Source organism: Trachurus japonicus, chromosome 20 (assembly GCF_045865225.1).
Source record: "Trachurus japonicus isolate A0001 chromosome 20, Traja_1.0".
Taxonomy (NCBI): Eukaryota; Metazoa; Chordata; class Actinopteri; order Carangiformes; family Carangidae; genus Trachurus; species Trachurus japonicus.
In genome coordinates, this window is record NC_140926.1 from 3,080,980 (window position 1) to 3,087,249 (window position 6,270).

Below are 6,270 nucleotides of genomic sequence, written 5' to 3' on the forward strand. Positions count from 1 at the left end.
ATTTGAATTTTGGGTGAACTATCCCTTTAAAGCTGCAAAAAATCTCAATTTTTATATCAAAATTTGCTCCGTTCAATATGATACGAGTCAGGAAGCCGCCTTATATGAAACGTCTCCGTTCCTTTCCTCCGAGACCTTTTCATGCAAGAACGAAGTGGAACGGCATAAAGGGGCAGTCCTCTCTGTGTGTGCAGCCAAGGGATGCGCCTGAATGTGGTGACGTAGGGACGAGGACCAATAGATCCATGACGAGGGCGGGGGCTGCTAACTCCGTCGGCTGACAAGAAGTTATGGTGCGTTCAAGGCAACCCGTAACTCGTGTTTTTCCGACCTGTGAAGTCGTACCAGTTCGATCTGGTACGACTTCACCGGTCAGAAGTTACGAGTGGCCGTTATAGTGACTTTCACAGGTAAAACAGGTCGGAAAAACACGAGTGGGTTGCCTGGTACGCTACAAAGTCGTAAGTCGTGACTTGAAGCTGTAATTTACGGTTTCAAAAGCCTGCCTGGAACGCAGCATTAGCCAAAACGACCGGATCGCTTACTTCTGCTTTAATATCCATGTAAATATGAATGTTATGTTAATTATATTTAAGCATAAATAATATTTATTTAAACTAATTAAATAAAGTCTAATTCGATTTTTTCCAGATAGAAGTGTTATTATGTGTTTGATTAAAATGAGTAAACATAATAAATTCTAGTACTAAGTGAATCTTATTACTATGTAGCATGTATATAATTTAATCTAGTATATTTTTACAATCCCAGAAAGTTTGTTTTTTGAGTGTGGATTAGGATGCATATCATAGATCGAACTATCTATCTATCTGATGTTTCTGAAGCTCAGACCAAGCTGCTTCACATTTGCCATCTTGGCGTCGTTGCTGTGCTTGACTCCGCCCCCTAATTCTCAGAGCTGTCCCAAAAATGGGCGGAGCCTCTGTGGGGCCAAAACGTGTCAGTTTGTGGTAAACTATAAGTACACACTCCCCCACACCTTTCCCTCAAAAGAAGCCACACCCTCCTCGATAAAAAGCCAGAAACAACCAGAAAAATCACTTCTTATTTTTTTAAAAACGTATAATTTTCTGCCGCTCACCTCTTCACCACTTTAAATAAAAACCAGATGAATCCAGGAGTTTCCTGTGCTCTGTGCTGAAGTGGGATAATTATTTTCCATTTCCACTTCCCATCAACCTGCCTCACACATCTCATCTCCTCCAGAGGAGTGTTTTCTCTCCAGAGAGGTTTTCACTGCCGAGTTTGGGACGATCGCGTTCAGTCGATGTGTCATTTACTTCGTCGTTCATCCAGCTGATGTGAAACTGGATCTGAGGATTATACACAAGTTTATGTTGCAATTAAGGTTAATGATTCAGAAGAGACACGCAGCACTTTGTTTTTTTAACTTTATATATATATATATATAAATAGTATAGAGTCCTATTAAAACACAAAGATACATTTCATCGCCTGTGTTGACAGTTAATTATGATTGTGTTGTAATGAGTAAAACCGTCTAACAACAGGGAGGTAAAGAAAGAAAACCCCCGATGTGAAGAACGTGTCGTTGATGTATTTTTTTTGCTTTAATTACAGCGGTGATATTAATTGGACGGCAGTTAAATCAGCCGGTCCCCAGACTGTTTACCTTTACATTGACACTGTCGTCTGTTTGTTTTACTTTGAGCCGCTGATGTGAGGCACAGTGGAGAGAGTAGGTAATTAAAATGCATCCCGTCTTCCTTATTAGAGTCGTTTCTCCTGAGGTTTGGTGGAACCATCAACAGACACCTGGGGACGGCGCTGAAATATAAACTGATAAAAAAAAAGTGGTGTTTAAAGTCAAAAACTTCTGATTTATTTTGAAGGTTTTCATTTTTTTTTTTATAAAGTTCAAAGCTTTGTGCTCCCAAGTAAAAAAAAACAAAAACAGTTTAACTCGAGGCTGTTTTCTGACACACATACACAATTCCTCAAAGTTTCTGCAACAGAGGTTATAAATCTATTTCTTATTGTACAGGACAAACATGTAAACACACATACACATTTAATGTCCTGTTTAATGACATTAAACCTATAGAATCTATAGGCTAGCTACTTAGCATTTCTGTCATTAAACCTGCAGTTCCTCTCCTGACCACTAGAGCGAGTCTGCAAAACGGTGTGACAAAATAAAGCGAGGGACAATGGGGACACAATGAAGTTGTCAAACAAATAAAGTTATTTTCTGAATTTGTAGCATATTTGTGTGTTTTTGTGTGTGTTTTGTAAAGCTGCAGTGAGTTGAGCCTTCAGGGCCACCGTAGAAAACACCTGACAGAATGAGTGGAGAAAGGAAAAAGGCTTGAGGGTTATTTATTTTATGAGTATTAGGACTTCAAATCTTAAAGGGATAGTTCAACATTTTGGCAAATCGGCCCATTGCCATAATCCCTATAGTCATAGCAGTAGGTTCGTTACCTTTAATTGTCGGTGCAAGCTATTTTTAGAACGGTGGAGCAGAGCCGTGAGCTGCTCAGAGCTACGCTACGGAGGCTCATTATGGGATTTCTTGGTTTCCCTCATCAAACTCATCAAATACACAATCCAACAACTCCACAACGCTCTGGTGGACAAGTTGTGAGCTGCACATTCACCACGCTATGAGATAACAACACAACGTTACCACACAGAGTTGTTTTAGAGGGAAATACAGAGACTGTTGATGAAAAACTGTCCCTGAAGGCAACGTGCATCAGCGGTTTTGCATGAATTTCCCTCTAAAACAACTCTGTGTGGTAACGTTGTGTTATTATCTCATAGCGTGGTGAATGTGCAGCTCACAACTTGTCCACCAGAGCGTTGTGGAGTTGTTGGATTGTGTATTTGATGAGTTTGATGAGGGAAACCAAGAAATCCCATAATGAGCCTCCGTAGCGTAGCTCTGAGCAGCTCACGGCTCTGCTCCGCCGTTCTAAAAATAGCTTGCACCGACAATTACAGGTAATGAACCTGCTGCTATGACTATAGGGATTATGGCAATGGGCCAATTTGCCAAAAATGTTGAACTATCCCTTTAACCTTTGAGTCTTTTCATTATGAAGTGTATGTGATATTTAAATGACCCTTCACCGGTGGAGAAACACATCAATAAAACAATCAAATAAAGCAAGAAGCCACAAGAAGCAGATGAAATTAACCCCGCGGTGTGTGCAACAGCGTTATGTTGTAGATACAGATGTTCTTATTTATCATCAAACTCCATCCAAGAACAGAGTCATCCCTTTAAAGATGCCACCGTCTGCGTGAGAGTGTGAGCAGATAAGACTGAGAGGGAAACAAGGCCGATAAAAGAAAAGAAAAGTGTCATAGAGAGAAACCACTTGTTATCCTGCTGGAGAGGAAGAGAGGGAGGGAAGGACGGAGGGGAGGAATCCTCTGCAGTGTGTCCGCTGTTGTACCGACTCTGAGCTCTAGAGGGCAGTGTGGTCATTCACCACGACTGAGACACACACACACACACACACACACACACACTCCCACGCTGTTTTTAAAGTATTGAAAAGGCTCTGTGCTCTCTGTAACATCATGTGCTTCTATCTAACTCCCTCTCTCACACCAGTGCACAATCTTGTATTTACATAAGGAGTGTGTGTGTGTATATGTGTGTGTGTGTGTGTGTGTGTGTGTGTGTGTGTGTGTGTGTGTGTGTGTGTGTGTGTGACAAGTTGCAGTCTTGGTTTGCCTTGTCTGTACCGGCCAATGGCAGCAAGGCTCAGCATCTGCTGCAATGAGGGAATGAAAAATAAAAAAAATAAAAAGCCCAACATCTTTTCCAGCTTCTCCTCCTTCTCCTCCCCTTTGCTCCCTCTTCTCTTCCTCTTCTCTTCCTCTTCTCCTTCTCCTTCTCCTTCTCCTTCTATTTGTCTTGTTCTCTCTGAAATCCTGCGTTGCCGTGAAGGTGACACAATCAAACAGGCTTGTTGCCACTGGAAGCAGCTTTCCAAGGCTCATAACAATACTTCAACACTGATGTTTTGAATAGCTGACAGCTAATGCTGCTGCTGCTGCTGCTGCTGCTGCTGCTTCACTTCCACCAGCTGCTGCACTCACACTGCTACTGGTACAATACTAGTACTAGTACTGCTACTACTACTACTACTCTTACTCATACTGCTGTTACTGCTACTGCAACTAGACACCTGTTACTACAACTATTGATACAGCTATTGTAACAACAACTAGATAGATAAATAGATAGTCGGACGCTTGGTTTTTGCATTTAACTGCTATTCTAACCCTGGTTTTAGCCTTGCATGTGAGAAATAAAAATATCTATCTATCTATCTATCTATCTATCTATCTATCTATCTATCTATCTATCTATCTATCTATCTATCTATCTATCTATCTATCTATCTATCTATCTATCTATCTATCTATCTATCTATCTATCAGCTTTCAGATACCAAACACAATATATTGAGGGTGGGGACACGATAAAGTGAGGGACCGGTCTGGGGCCTTTAGTTGTTGTTCTTCTTGACTTTAGAAGTTGTGCAGACAGTTTCCTGTTAGTGGGTTTGACAATAAGCTGAGTTTGTTTGGTTTATTATTACAATGTCAATATCACATGATTCACATGTTATTGATCACAGGGAGCATACGTCAGTCCGACCACCCAAAAGTCCGACCGCTCATTTCACCGACTACCCATTAATCCGAGTTATTCTACAGTGTTACGGTTAGGTTTAGGGTTACTAGGGTTACTTAAATCGGAGAAATGGGAGGTCAGACTAATGGACGCAAAAATAAAGAAATGTATGGCCGGAGAAATGGGAAGTCGGACAGACGTCATGCACTCATTGATCTGGTAGCTTAGCATTAGCCTTTTGTATCTCCAGAAAACAGCTACTCCTCCTCCTCGTCCTCGTCCCCGTAGCTTCCAGATACCAATTCAACATCCTGGTAATCACTTTCACAGCCCTGCATGGGGCAGATACAGATACACGATTCCCCTTAATGCCTCTTATGCAGACAGACAGTTAGGCTCTGAACACCTCAAATGTGGAAGCCTGAAAAAACAAAAAGCCCACACACAGTAGTTTCAGATGGTGCAAAATGCAACACTTTACAAACACTCATCTCATATGCAGACAGTACAGATGTCCTCTCAACACCTTAAATACTGACATTGATAGTCCTTGAATGCCTCACATGCAAACTATCAGCACACACAGACACTACAATTTACGGATTTGGCCTAAACGCCTCACATGCAAACTCTCACAAGTCTCAGGTTATAGCCCTAAAACCCTAAACGTAGAAAAAATAAACTGTGTATTTCATCATCAAACTGAGATTAATCCACTTATAATTATCATCCTAGAATTCCACTGTGGTCTGTGCACGTACTTTCCCATCATGCATTGGGGGATCTCTGATTGGCTGCTCTTTCTTTATAAAGCTTCATGGGTCAATGTCCACGAGTAACTAACATGTATTTTTTTTTCTATTGAACTATCATTAGTAAGACGATTGCACCAGTCTTACAGCCGTATGATCACATCTCAACATCTATACGAGCAATCCAACGTGAGTGACGGCTCAGAAAAAAGAAAAACACAAGTAAGTGGACCTTGATTTGACATTTGATGTAGTTTTTTATAGTTCAGTCTGAAGCTCACATGTTCACGAGTGCAGTGCACTGCAAAAACTCTAAATCTTTCCAAGAATATTTGTCTTATTTCTTGTCAAAATGTCTCATTTATAGTCAAAACTAATCCCTTTCCACTAAAAATAAAAATCACCTAAAAATTAACTTGTTTTTAGATCATTTTCACTTGTTTCAAGCAAATTTTCACTTGAAATAAGTAGAACAATCTGCCAGTGAAAGCTGGTTTTTGTGCTCGTAATAAGGAAGAAAAACTTGCTCCACTATCAGATTATTTTAAAATATGCGTGAAAGAAGTAAAAAGTGTCTAAAAACAAGCTGCTTTTTAATGTGATGAGTCTTATTTTAAGTAGAATGAGATTTGTTTTGACTAGAAATGACATTTTGACTAAAAATAAGACAAATATTCTTAGTAAGATTTTGAGTTTTTGCAGGAGCAGCTGGAGATCACGGTCCATCGTCCACAGAGGAACCAGACAATGAAAATGACAGTGTGTGTGTGTGTGTGTGTGTGTCAGAAGGTAAGATGATGTACAGATACAAACTGAACATGTGTTTGTGGTTTTTCTGTTTGAGGCTGGAGCTTCACAGTGAGTTGCAGAGGGATTTCA